At 35.2% G+C, this 14,928-nt stretch overlaps 1 protein-coding gene and 1 pseudogene across 2 annotated transcripts in view; one reads left to right on the plus strand and one right to left on the minus strand.

Annotated features, from left to right (window-relative positions):
* KAT6A (lysine acetyltransferase 6A) overlaps positions 1-14,928 on the plus strand; it is a 97,843-nt gene that overhangs the window by 24,184 nt on the left and 58,731 nt on the right. The gene's annotated exons all lie outside the window — the stretch shown is intronic.
* Positions 13,143-13,261, minus strand: LOC112483354 (annotated as a pseudogene).

A 14,928-nucleotide genomic window follows, 5' to 3' on the forward strand; every position in this document is an offset into this window, starting at 1 on the left:
GTGATCAGAAATTGTTCTGCTTTGTATTGTAAACGGCATAGTTTGGTAGGAAAACTTAACTATAGCTAAGAGAATATACTAGCGTATCTGACATCTCTTTTTCTCACACATTACATGTAATCCAGTAGCAAATCCTTATGGCTCTGTCTTTAGAGTAGGGATTGGCAATTTATAGTCTCCAGCCAAATTTGGCCCCTGTGTTTTACATTTTTTAAATGGTTGAAAAGAATCAAAAGAATAGTATTGCACACATTATATGTATTTAAAATTTCAGTGTATAAAGTTTTATTTGGAGCACAGCTACACTTTACAGCAGAGTTCAGTAGTTGCAAGAGAGGCATTATGGTCTACAAAGCCAGAAATATTTACTGCTTGACCCTTTACAGTGAAAGTTTGCCAAGCCCTGCGTTAGAGTAAATGTAGAATCTGTCCACTCCTCAATCACTTCCTCTACTGCTACTATCTGGTTCAAACTTCTTGACATAGACTGGTGTTATTGCCTCCTAATTATCTCCTTGCTTTTGTCCTTCCCACATACTTTTCCTGATTTTACTTCTACTATTCTTCCTTTTTCTATTGTCTACCAGCCACATTGACCTTCTTGTTCCCTGCCTCAGGAATTTTGCATTTGCTGTTCCCTCTACTTGGAACATTTTTCCTCCAGATAGTACCTATTGAATACCTGCTGTGTACCAGGTACTGTCCTCAATTCTTGGGATATATCTGTGAGCAAAATAAAAAATTCCACACTATATGTAGCCCACATTCCTGTGTGTGTATGTATGTAGACAGTAAAAAAAAAAAAAGGCATATAGTATAAGATACATACATTGGAAAAAATAGGGCATGATAAGAGGGGCCTCATGGGTAAAATGACATGTATACAAAGATCTGTGGTTTTGGCGATGGTAGTGGTTGTATCTCCAAAGTAAATATTTGGATGGCTTGTTTACTTTGCCTCCTTCCCTAACACTGTATAAAATTGGATTCTCTCTACCACACCTGGAACTCATTGCGATTTCTTTTGTTATTTTTGTATATAGCGCTTATTGCCATCTGACATACTTTATATTTTATTTATTTTTGTCTACTCCTACCAGAATGTAAGCTCCAAGAGAGCTTTCTTTTGATTTCTGCTTTTTCTTTAATGTCTGAGCACATAGCGGGTGTGCAGTAAGTATTTATGAAATGGGTCAGTCTAGGTGAATTGATAATACTTAGACCTATTCTTTATTTGTTTTTCTTTATTTTTTTTTAGGTGAGGCAACCCTTAGTTGACCTCGCAGATTGCAAGGACCTTGTCAATTTACAGTCCCTTATTTTTTTATTTTTTACGCCTACAGCACCTGGTCTTCCTAGAGGGTCTCCCATCCAAGCACTAACCAGGCCTGACCCAGACGAGATCGAGCTTGTTCAGGGTGGTATGGCCGTAGACTAGACTTATTCTTTACCAGTGTTATTAATGGCATGCTTATCACTACATGTATATACTGCCTCTTAAGAAGAAATAAGTTATTAGGTAATAAATTTGGAAACAAAGGAAGAAGTTCAGCACCATTAAGGACTGATTTTGTTTCTATTCATTCCAAATGAGTACCTATCTATAGTTAGGAAGATAGCTGTTAAGAAAAAGTGATGTTGTTAAAAAAAGAAAAAATAATTCTGGGAAATGATTGAATGGGAGAGAAAAAAACATAGGCTATACTCAGTGATACATTTAGATAGTCAGTGACGTGGATATCCAGCTTCTAAATAAGAATGTCCGTAGGGGGTCCATTCAAATGTTTATCACTCTTCTCTTTCCCAATTCAAAATATCCTTAAAACATTTGATATAGAGCAGGAGTCAGCAAACTAGACCCAGCCTGTGGGCCAAATCCTGTCTAAGACCTGTCTTTACATGGACCTTCACTCAGTTTTATATTTTAAAGAGCTATTAAAAAAAAAAAAATACATAACTTATGTGGTCTGCAAAACCTTAAATGTTTACTTTCTGATCCTCTGCAATTTTTCAACCTCTGACTTATGGGCACCTTCTTGGTTGCTTCCAAGGGTAGAAAGATATCTCTCTATGGTGGTCTGCATAAATAATAGAATGTTAGAATTGGAACATGTACTCCACCTCACTTATAGGTTGCATTGAAACCTAGAAAGCTACATTAACCTTTGGGGATCACACAAACTTTACAGGTGTAGATCCTGAGTCTCTAGCCCATTATTTTTTGTGTACCTTTTTTCCATTCGCTGAGGAGTGGTATTTCCTCTTTGGTGATATCTTAGCCCTTAATCTTTATTATCTGTAAAACAAATTGATTATATTATAGCATTTTTATAACGATTAAATGAAATAATGCATATAAAGTAATAGGTATAGTTCAAAACGCTTGACAGATCATACTTATTGTATTTTGTCACGGTTTAGTTAATAGATTTCTGGTGCCTAGGAATCACTCCCCCTTTCCCATGACATGTAGTTTTTAGGAGATAGGGTCAGGGAGGGAATATGCTTCTGTCACTAAGATCTTTAATTCAGACCTCCTTTGTATCTTGAAAAGTAGTTAGAGACATAACTATTTCAGTAACATTGTACTTCATTGATTTTGGGGGGCCTTAACCAATTTTTAGAACATTGTTAAAATGGGACATTTTGTTCCAAGTTGTAAACAACTGATTTACAAATAGGCTTTTGAACAAAATTGTATTGAGATTACTTTTCTAAAAATGTTAGGCAGAGATTTGTTCTAGTAACTGAATTTGTTGGGGGAGCTGAAAGGGAAAGATTAAGGGAAGGAAGAGAAGCAAATGGAGCAGTCTCGGGAATTAAGTATGATCTTACAGACCACTCTTATTTCTAGTGCATGTTGACAAAAATACTGATAGCTTATTAAATAGCTCAGAATGTTATTTATACATGGTTTAGTGCTGTTTCAAAATTTACCTATTCTCTGAGGGATTAAGTATATTATGAGTTTGGGAAGGCTATCATACTGTTTAACTATCTTCTCTCCCACCTTCTGAATAGATGAAATAGGGTTAATAAAGACAGTTTCAAATGAAAGTCACAAAAGGACTAGCAACTTTGATTTATATAGGATCAAGGAATCACATATCTGGTGCTTAAATGTTTATTGAATAAAGGAGTGATTATACATGTGTACATATGCGCATGCATTAAAAAACAGTAAATGGCAGAGCTATTTCCCTATGTAATACTACACTTGTTTATTTACATGTTTGTATACAGTACTGGATTCTTTTTGGTTTATAGTTTTTTATGAGTTTTGACAGGTGCATAGGTTTTGTAACCACAAACAAGATACAGAAAAATTCCAGAATCCCCTCCAAAAATCTCCCATCATGCTAATTTTTTTGAGGTCAAACCCCATGTACCCCTTAGCTGACTGCTGAGCTGCTGTTCTCCCTATAGTCTTGCATTTTCCAGACTATGATATAAATGAAATCATATATAGCTTTTTGAGTCAGGTTTCTTCCAATTAACATAATGCATTTGAGGTTCATTAATGTTGTGTGTATCAATATTTTATTCCTTGTTATTGCTGAGTAGTAGTCCACTGTATGGATGCACCATAGTTTGTTGATCTGTTTCTCGATTGAGAGATATTTGGGTTGGTTTCAGTTTTGGCAGTTATGACAATAAGGCTGCTCTACATTCATGTAGAGGTTTTTGGGTGAACATACATTTCATAATTTTCTGTGGTCACTGTAAAAATTGCCAAACTGGGTGCCTTAAAACAACAGAAATTTATTCTCTCACACTTTTAGAGGCCAGAAGTTTAAAACCAGTATCACAGGGCCAAAATCAAGGTGTTGGCAGGGGCACAGTCCCTCCATAGCCTCTTTCAGCTTCTGATGGCTCCTCGCATTCCCCGGCTTGTTGCTGTATCACCCCAATCTCTGCCTCCATAAATATATTGTGCCATCTCCTCTGAGCGTTTCAAATCTCCTGTCTCTCTCTTACAAGGATACTTGTGATGGCGTTAAGGGCCTACCAGGTAATCTAGGATAATCTGCAATCTCAAGACCCTTAATGTAATCACATCTGCAAAGACCCTTTTCCAAATAAGTTAACATTTATAGATTCCAAGGATTAGGACCTGGTATCTTTGGGAAGGGGATTGCTGGGTTAGATGGTAAGGGTATGTTTAACTTTAGAAATGCTAAACTATTTCCCTAGTGGCTATTCTGTTTTTGCATTCTTACCAGCAATATATGAAAGTTTCATGTGCTCTGCATCCTCACTAGTATTTGGTATTATCATTTTTAAAGTTATTCTAATAGTTATATAGTGGTATTTCATTGTGAATTAATTGGTATTTCACTCACAATTAGTCATGTTAAGCATCATTTCCTGTGCTTATTTAGATCATCTTTGGTGATGTGTCTGTTCATCTGTTTTCCCATTTTTGAAAGTTATATTCTCTTTTGAGTTTGTTCATTTTTTAACACCTTTGTGATCCTTGAAGCTTCTTACATTTCTGTGCTGCAAACATGCTTCCCTTTTAAGTTTCTAAAACTAAATAAATTAGATTTGAGCTCTTTTCTGGCTCTTAAGAGATTTATTCAGTAAAGGAAATAGAATCTAAATCAGCACGTAGTGGGTGTGTTAGTTCTGGGGTTACAAGTAACTGAAACACTTGAGTAAAAAGAGTGATTTTTTAGTGCATATGAGCAAACTTCAAGGATGTTTAGTGATGGAATTGGTTTTAGGGACAACTGACCCAAGGACAGCTGACCCAAGGATTAGATAGATTATTGCCTGGTTTCTCTGTTTTGGTGTGTGCTTCTTTCAGTTGGTAACGTTGTCTCCTGTTTCAGATAGATTTTCTCCAAGTGGTTGGCATCATGGTTGCAAAAGGTTGGGATCATGGTTGCAGGTGTCTTAGGACGCAGATCCTTCCACTTTAGTGACCTTAGAAGAAAAAAGAGATCTTCTTCTCAGACCTTGTTCAGAAACCCTGGGGTTTTCAGCATAAACTTACTCTGACCTACTTCAGTAGCTTAGATTTAATGTGAACAAAACAAACTCTTCTCTATTTTCCCATAGTTTTCTTTGTATCAGTAAATCCATCCCTATATCAGAACCAGAAAATGAGGAGTCCTTTATCCTTCCTTGTTTTCCTTTAAGGAATAGTCCTTTTTTTTTTTCATATCCCAGACCTTGTTTACTGTTTTGTAACCACACTGCTCTTCTTTTAGTTTCTTAATACACCAAACTCCTCTTCTTGAGACCTTTGCACAGCTGTTCCTTCTGCATGCAGTGATTTGCCCATCTATGGGTACAGCTTCTTCTCTTCCATGAGATCTCTTCTTAAATGTCACCGCCTCAGAGAGGTTATCTTTCTAAAGCATGCCGCTCCTTCTTCATTCCCATCCCTTTCCAAGCTTCTTATTTATTTGCTTCACAGTAATGCTTATTACAGTAGAGAGTTTGATTTTATCTCTTTATTTGGTTTTTGTCTCTTTTTTTTTTTTTTTTTTACCACTAGACTATAAATTGCTTGAATTTAGGGTCATCATCTTGTTTACCTTTGTATCTCCAGTTCTAGTACCATATGGAGTTTTGAAAGGATGAATCAGGATGCATTTTTACAGTTAGCCCAACCTGGGTGTAGTGTCCTTGTGGAATGGGGGTTAGTGGATAGAAACACAATACCCCCTGCAATAGGCTCCAAGAGAACCTACATTAAAATGTCATACTTAATGCTCTTTTAGTATTTTGAAAATAATAGTAATTCTGGTATTAATCATATTTATTAATATTTTTATTTGATTAGAAATAATCTCTAATAGTTATTTGTAGGCATAGATCTAAACTAAGTTTAAAATCTTTATTTAAAACAATAGCCAGTAGAGTCTGGTTAGCACTCTTTAGCTACTTAGTGCAATGGACTGAGTGACATGTTATGGTCCAACCAGATGTTTTAAAGCATCATTAGTAGCATTCATTTTCACGTTGCTCTGTTATGTTTATCCTTGGGGATTTCTGTTTAGCTTCTTGTATTGTCTTTTTTCTAACACTTTTCTTTTGACCGTCCGTGTATTTACTGCTCTCTTAACCAGCTATGGGAAATTCAAGACAAAAAGAGGTCTAGAATCAAGAATGTTTGGACAAGTAGCAGAGCACAAGTTCATGAACTTGACTGGAAATGACTGAAGTTTAGGGTGATCATATAATGTATCATCCAAACCAGGTCATTTTTGAGGTGAAAGAAAGTGCCAGGAAAACAGGTGTAAACCTAGACTGTCTCATTAATCCCAGTACTGGGGAGGTGATAATCAGTTGTTGCAGCATAGGGTGCTCTGAGCCTGAGGGCTTTGAATTGGGAAGAGATTTGCCTAAAAGTATGTAGGAGGAAGCCAGGCACAGCTCTGGGCTTTTTTTTTTTTTTTTTCCTTTTTCTGTAGACAACATAAACAGAGCCAAGAGTATTGTAGATCTATCCTAATTAGTGAACGTTATTGCCTTACAGATAAGATTGAAATCCTAGAATCTGAACCTACTTCTCTTTTATTCCATAGGAAATTGGTATTGTGCTTTGCTATATAATGTCACTAAAAGAATATATGGGTTGTCTAATCTGCAAGCTTCTGGCCTCCTGTCAATAGAAGGTTATTGAGTATTTTTTTTTTTTTTTTGCACTAATGTTGACGGATATTCTTAGATAAATTCACTTTGTCTTGCCAGTTTGCCCTATAGATAGTTGTTGTAACATTTGCAAGTAGGTTGGAAAGATGGCCTTTAAGATTGGTTTTTAAGAGGTGGGAGATGGGAACAGGGAGTAAAGAACGCACAGTGGGGAGTGAAAGGCAGTCTAAAGGTGGATGGTGGTAATAATAGCAGTTGTTATTATTTTATACGTTATCATTTATAAATAACATATACAAGTACCTTTAAAAAAGATTGGCTTTTAAGTCTTAATTATATAAAGCAAAGTTGAACTCAAATTAGGGAGAGGGAAAAATTTTATAGTCAAGTGCATACCATAGAATTTCATCTTCGCTTCTTAAATTCCAGCCTGGGAATTATTAATAGGAGCATCGTAATTGAGATTAATAGCTGTGATAGACATGTTCTATAAAGATTATCACTCCAGAATTGAGTTTTGTTGTTGTTAGGTAACTGTACTTTTTCTTTAATGAGATTTTTGTGCTTTTGATAACATATTAATATCAAATATTTTGTGGAAAAATGAAAAAGACATTTAAAGATTCGTAGTGAATGTAAAATACACACATTAGTCACCTTAGGGCCACCTTATGTTTTCTTTTCCATGAAGATGCTTATGTTATGCCTTTTCTTATATATATTACTCCTTTGCTAGGTTATATGCCTAGAATATATATATTAGTTCAATGAGAATCACAGTTACTGTAAAGTGTCCTGAGATAACAGCATTAAAAATAATATTTTAAAGTTGTATTCCTATATAAAACAATAGCAATGCCTTTTTATGTTTTATATCCATTTTATGGAGGAAGAAAGAGAACCCGCGACTACCTTTGTTTAAGGGTTGATTAAAGTGAACTCTGAGAACACTATATTAAAGATGAGGGATGTTGTATGATGTGAAGCACTTGGTATAAAACCTAGTCTTGCACTTTGTTTTGTGCATGCAGTCACACGCTGTAGAGTTTGCATTAAAAATTGTTTTCCAAGGTAAAAATTGCTATGTAGATATTGCTGTATTCAGTTTTTATACTGCTTTATTCATGAACTTTAAAACTTTAAAATGTTATTCATCAGTTTAAAGTGTCTTCCCACTATACATATGTTCTAGAACTGTACCAATTGCCATTAGCCACATGTAGTATTTAAATTTAAATTAATTAAAGTTAAAAAAAATTCATGGTGCCACCTTTCAAGTACCCAGTAGCCTCTTGTCACTGGTGGTTACTTTATTAGATAGCACAGATACAGAAAGTTTTAATTATCATTGAAAATTCTATTAAACACTGTTTTTAAGAACAGTATTAAAGAAAATATCACTCAAGGATAGGTTTTGGTTTCATTTATTAAGCTTTAGGATATTTGGAGTTAAAAATGTTAGCTTTAGATTGTTTATCCTAATGAGAGGAGTTTTGTAATGTACTATCTATGGATCAAATTTGTGATGTTCACTCTTCACCTAATCTTTTATTAGTCTGCCTGGCTCTGTATGAATCCGTCATACTAGGCTGAGGGATATTTTGGGCTCACTAATAAAAAATTTGCAAATGTGTGTTTTATGTCATTAATGCTTAATATCTTTTAGCCTTAATGCTTTTTTCTTAGCCATAGAATAAAGTTAATGAAATGGCTCCATGGAATTTGAATTAATTGATTGGAGTTATAAAGTTAAAAATTTGAATCCTAGTGAACCTTCTAGTCTCAGCAGAAATTTTTGCTCTGTTTTCAAGTTACTTTAACTTCAACTCTTCTTTTCTAGTCTCTAAGCCCTGAAAGTCAGGGTCAGGATTCTCAGTTTAGTGCCTCATTAAACAATCTACACACATGTTAAATAACTGCTCTGGGCCAATCACTGTCTTACATTACTTGCTATTTCATTTATGATTACCCATTATGATTACCCTTAACTAGATTATGAGCTCCTTGAAAGTGGGAAATCCTGTTTTTATTTTAAATACCTATAATTTTAGAAGTTAAGAACTAAAAGAGACTCTAGAGATACTCATGTCAAATATTTTCATTTTACAAATGAAGAACCATAACAGATTAAGCTACTTGCCTGTAGTTGGAGAACTAGGACAAGAGAACTTGGATAGCCTTCTATCAAGCTATCTCCTTAATTAGTTGATTGTTAAATTTAATCTGAAGTACACCCTAAGCACTACTGTTGGTTAAAGCTACTATATTTTGTTTGTATAAACTATGTCAGTGTAGAAAAAAGTTATAATTTCTGATTTCAATACATGATATTTCCCGTTTGTTTCTTATGACACATTATTAGGGACAGATCGTATGCTATTTTTGGAGATATGCCATTTTTATCTTGAAAAAGCATCTTTGGTTTTAGACTTTAATAGATTGACTGGTTTCTCAGGTTAAATAAATGTTCAGGGTTTGTATTTTCAGGTACTACATTTGGTAGTAGTAGCATATAATGTGTTATGGGGTTGTAGTGTCCATTTATAGTGTCCTAACTTTTTATGAGCTGTGAATTCTGATCTCTACTTTTATATACCAGTTACAGTTTTGGTTTCAGTATTGCTATTGTGTACACATACACACACTCACAGGAGTGCTATGAACAGCAAACTTTCCTATGTACAAACAAGACTTTACATTTCTAGGGTATCTGCACTATTTCTTAAAATACATTTTCATTCCCCATAGCCATTGGCAAAGTCTATATTAGGTATTTATAAGGTGATTGTTATTTGATAAGATACTTTTGCTTCTCAGAAATATTATTAGTTTATCACTGTAGTAGCATATGCTTGTAGTTGGCACAGATCAGACCGGGTCATGCTTTTTTGCAGAATACTAGTTGTTTCCCCACAGGATTAGAATACATCCCCCATTCCTCCCCTCCCCCAATACTTGAAATTGATTTCAGAAGGGAGTCTTTGCTTGTGAATCGAGATTTTAATTATAGGCTTTCTTTTTTCCAAGGGCACTTCCCTTTTCTGCAGTTCTTTGGGTTGAGTGTGTATGTGTGCACGCGCGTGCATTTGTGAATTTGCTTGCGGCATTTGGATCTGTGCAGCACGTTGGCTTTCTAGACATCCTTTGTATAGTAACAGCATGTGCAGAGGGGCTGGCAGCCTGTAAAACAGTTTTTCTCCTCTTCCCCCTCCTCTCAACCTCACTCCCTCCGAGATCTGGTGACATTACATAGATAAATGTGCTGGCTAGGAAAACAGCAGAAGGAATTGAATGTCTGCCAAAAATTTGCAGCATGAAACCAAGCCGGCTGCTTCAGCCTTGCTTTCCTGATCTCTTATTGTGTGTGTGCAGTCTGCACTTGTCAGGGTTTTCCTTGTTGAGCATTACGTCACTATGTTCTCTACCTTCATCACACTACCTTTTCTTTTGAAAAGCTACTGCCCTCAGGCTTTAAACTTGTTAAACATACAAGGCTTTATATTGTTATGGTGGTAATATTGAAGATGAAATATATTTAAGTCTGAAAGAGAAATTTTAATTTGATGTAACATCAACTCAGCGTATATGTGTTTTTAGGCAATTTTAAGGTAGTACTGTAGAAAAGGTAAGGTACTGGTAACTAACTGAAATTATTATATTGCTTTTAAAAACAATATAAAGGATATTTCAGGGGATATTCTCTAAAGGACTTTGAAGACAGCTTAGAGGAGTACTGATTTTTAACTGTTAATCAGCTTCGCAAATAGATATTTCTAAAACGGAAGTGATTTCGTTTGTTTACTGTCTGTTGAATTAAAGAAGATAATATGAAAGCTTGAAGTTTGGGTTTCTTATTTTCAAGACTAATAAAGTTGAGTATTTAGATTATAAAATGTCAGTAATTTTTAGAGAAAAAAATAGCTTTTTATTCTTCAGTTTGGTAAGACTGCTTAAATCCATGTCTAAAAAATGTTTTTGACTATTAAAACTTTATATAAAAATAAGGTATCCTACTTCTTTTTAAAAAATCCTTTTAGACTTTTTTAGGAAAGCATTATTTTGAATAGGTTCTTTTGGGCACCTTTAGCTATAGTATTTTCATTGCATTTGTTCCTTATTGCTACCCTGCATTGTAATATATTTTTAATGCATATATACTATTTTTTAAACTAGATCATAAGACCCAGCACCAGAGAACTAGTTTTGTAACATTTCGTTTCTCTAGCATCTTACTCAATGCCTTTACATAATAGATAATACAGATACTGGAGATAGTACTGAAGATGAGAATAGCGTGAGGTGATTTTAGTAGCTTGCTGTCTTAGTCAGATAGGGTTCCTATAATAAAATACCATAGACTAGGTATATTGAAAAAAAGAAATTTCCTATCTCATAGTTTTGGAGGCTGGAAGTTGAGATTAAGGTGCCAGTGAGATTTTTTTCTCTAAGGCCTTGCTCCTTGTCTTGCAGAAGGCTACCTTCTTGCTGTATCTGACATGACCTTTTCTTTGGGCACCCATACCCCCGGTGTCCTTACTTGTGTGATTATGGCCCCATTCCTGTGACCTCATTTAACCTTAATTATACCTTAAAAGCCGTATCTTCAAATACAGTCACATTGAGGGTTAGGGTTTCAACATATGAATTTTGAGGGGACACATTTCAGTCCATAACACTGACCTGATGATAGAATGCCAAGTTATTAAGCTATTAAATAACCTATCAGTCCAGATGCAGTCAGAAGAATAGACAGAATGAGAGAATGTAGTGTAGGCAATTGATAGAGCAGATGTTGGAGAACTGAAAAGCAAAATGGGAACACCAAAGTGACACAGAGGTAATAAATTTTAAGCAGATACCACCCCTAGGGCTTGGGAACAAAAGAAAAGAGATTTTAGAACCTAGAAGAGTGGAGGAGAGGCCCCACAGAACTGGGGTTCAAACAACATTATGAGGAGGACCCACTGCTTGGTTGCTTTAAAAAGCTTGGAGAGAAGCCCCATAAAGTTGAGATATAGACCTCCCAAGAGGATACAGGGTCCTGCTGCTGCTGCTTCAGAGGGAGCATGATGAGGCTGATTCTGAGAGCTGGAAGAAGCTGATGACTACAAATGACTGTCGCTGCTGGGGAAATGACCAATGTTAGGATTATAGTGGCAGGAGCAGGAAACAGACTAGAAGGAGCAAGTCCATTCTTTTGTCATCTTTTACCTTTTAGTCTCCCTCTAGTGTTCCCTATTGGTGGAGCCTAATGGGAAGGCAGCTGACAAGGAGAAATGAAGTGTGCATTATGAGCCAGCATCACAAAGGGTGAGAAAACATCTTCATTTCTGACATATATGACTGGTAGGATTACAGCCTCTCTAAAATGCAATTTGGCAGCATGTATCAAAAATCTTAGAAATGCGCATACTTTTTGACCCAGCACTTCCAGTTCAAGAAGTATATACTAAGGAAATTATCTAGAAAGTGAGCAAAGACGTATATATAAAAATGTTTAATTACAGTCTTGACTATAATAAAAAATAAGAAGTATTAAATGTTCATTAATGCGGGATTGATTGATTATCTTACAACATGCAGTTAAATGTTATATAGATGATGTTGATTTGGATTTATTGATGTGGAAATAAATTTAACAAAAGCAGACTGTACACCATATATAGTATGGACTTATTTATGTGTGTGCGTTTTTTTAAATGTATATATAAGAAAAGCTGAGAACAATATACATGAAAAGATATAGCTCAATGGCAGGTTGAAGAGTACAAGCTCTGGTGCCAGACGGCCTGGTGTTTGTATCTGGGTTCTGCCACTTTTTATGACCTTGGGTAAATTAATCTTTCTGGGGATCTGTTTTCTCATCTAGAATATGGCAATAATAGTACCTAGGGTGGTCGTTAGGTCTAAAAGTGTTAAGACCTGTAGAGCATATATAACAGTGCTTCAAGTGCTCAGTCAACATTAGGTATTACAGGGGAGGAAGAGAAAGATTGGGAGAGAATGTTACTGTTTTTTCTTTTCCTTTTTTTCTTTTCTTTCTTTTTTTTTTTTTAAAATGAATATCATGATTTTATAATTAGAGTAAACAGTAGAGCTTTTCTTTTAAAACTAAAAATGATGAAGCTGACAAAGATGTAAAAGTATTGTTTGTTTACTTCTGGATGCCCTAGAATTCCAGGTCATTTTGTAGGTTGAAAAGCATTTCTCACTGCAGCCTAGATGCGGTTGACGAACGAGACTTGTCCTTTGACAAGCTTCCTTATTCCTTGTGGGGAAATTTCATTTCTTTTTCAAGATTTCTGCAAATGCTCAGAGACTTGCAGTGTTATGGTACTTCTGACTAGGTTCCTGAGGCCTCCATCTTACTTTTGCCTTAGCTCATTGGGTGGTTTCTCTTTGCTCTGCTCTGCACAGAATCAAACTTAAGCGCCCTTACTTTTTTTTTTTTTTTAGGCGAGGCAACCCTTGGTTGACCTCACAGATTGCAAGGACCTTGTCAGTTTACAATCCCTTATTTTTAATTTTTATTTTTACACCTACAGCACCTGGTCTTCCTAGGTGGTCTCCCATCCAAGTACTAACCAGGCCCAACCCTGCTTAGCTTCTGAGATCAGATGGGATAGAGCTTGTTCAGGGTGGCATGGCCATGGACATTTCTTTTTTTAACTGAAAAAATGCTCACCTGTGTTCTTCATGTGGACTGCAAATTTCAAGATTTTTATTGTAAAACAATTTAGAACTGAGTGTTATACAGTTCTTAAAAGTCCTTTGACCACCCTACCTTTAGGAATTTGTCACTGGCTACCTCTCTCTCCACAGCCCAGCCTTTCATATTTCTTGACCCTGTTTCAGTACCTTGTCTCTGTTTCTTATGCAGGACAATTTTACCTTACTTATTTACAAAATTGCTAATGGGTTGTCCTAAAAGGAAAGATCTGATTACCCCTTTAGTTACGTTTAGGAACCTGCTGTGGCTTCTACATTTTAGTTTTTCTTTCTCCTTATCATTCTCTGAGAGTGGGAGAAGGAGATAAAATATTGGTATCTTATTGCTTTGAATAATGCTACTTTTTGAAGAAGGCAGGAGAACCTGTAGTTAGTTTTAGTTTGAAATAATATAAGTTTAAACCATGCCACACCATATTATTTAGTAAATAGTATTTACCAATAATGGAAACTCAACGTTTTCCATCTGTAAAGTCTTTTTTCTTTCAAAAAATCATTTTATCTATAGTTTGTTTAGCTGAGTGACTGAGTTGAAGCTATATAGAGCATTGGACTTGGAGTCAGACCATGTACCTGACTTTGAATAACTTTAATCACTTTATTAGTTGTGTGTAACCTTTGACAAAGATTTTTATCTTTGGATAAGTGAGTATATAATGATTTTTAAAGATCCCTTCCAATTCCAAACATCATGTTCCTGATAGTAACAGAACAATACACATCCTATGTATTAGTTGTTATTTTTGGTAAGTCTTGAGGAAAATGATGCCATTTGCCAATTTGTTCCAATGTTACTTATTTTAGACCTTAGTTTAGCCAGAATAATGTCCACAATTGCAATTTCTTAAAAATGTAATGAAATTAAAGTCTTGTTGAACATCTTGCTTCTTCTAAACTATCACTTTTATATATTTTAGCATAGATTTTTTTTTTTTGCTAATGCTCTTATACTCAGGTACCACTAAAGAATTCTTTTAAGTGGGTAATGTGCAGTGTGGTAAATGTGTTTGTACACAAAGACTTTTAAAAATCTTAATGCAGTCATGTAAGTAAATACCATATATAGAAAATCTATTGTTCCACAGAAAATTTTAATCACTTTGCCTTTTTTTTGCATGTTAAATAAGGGAGAAAAAAAAAAACCAAACAGAAACTTGCCATGACTGGAAAAGTGGCAGTTGGTCACTTAACAAAGATAAACTTTGGAGGATAGTTTTGAAAAAGGATATAGGAAACCAGCATTTTAGGTGCTGCTGTTTGTGTTAGAGTCCCTTAACTTTATCCCACTTATTCTTCACAATAATTTGAAAGATAGGTATGTTGTACCATTTTACACCAAAGAGGTTAAGTAACTTGGCCAAAGTGATGCTCTAAGTTGCGAACCTAGTCTGTCTCTAAGCTCTAATAAAGTATGTTCTCTGAAGACAAATGAGTTGATTGGGAGTAGAGGAAGATAGTATAAGAAAAGTAGTTTGGTATAGGATGGAAAGTACTGAATAACAATCTATAATAGTTGGCAGTTGCTATATGTTGTGTAAGATTTGAGTCAGTGATGTAAGTAACTGGATTTTTTAAAAATAATATTTTGGGGGT

The sequence above is a fragment of the Pteropus alecto genome, unplaced genomic scaffold (assembly GCF_000325575.1).
Source record: "Pteropus alecto unplaced genomic scaffold, ASM32557v1 scaffold24, whole genome shotgun sequence".
Classification (NCBI taxonomy): Eukaryota; Metazoa; Chordata; class Mammalia; order Chiroptera; family Pteropodidae; genus Pteropus; species Pteropus alecto.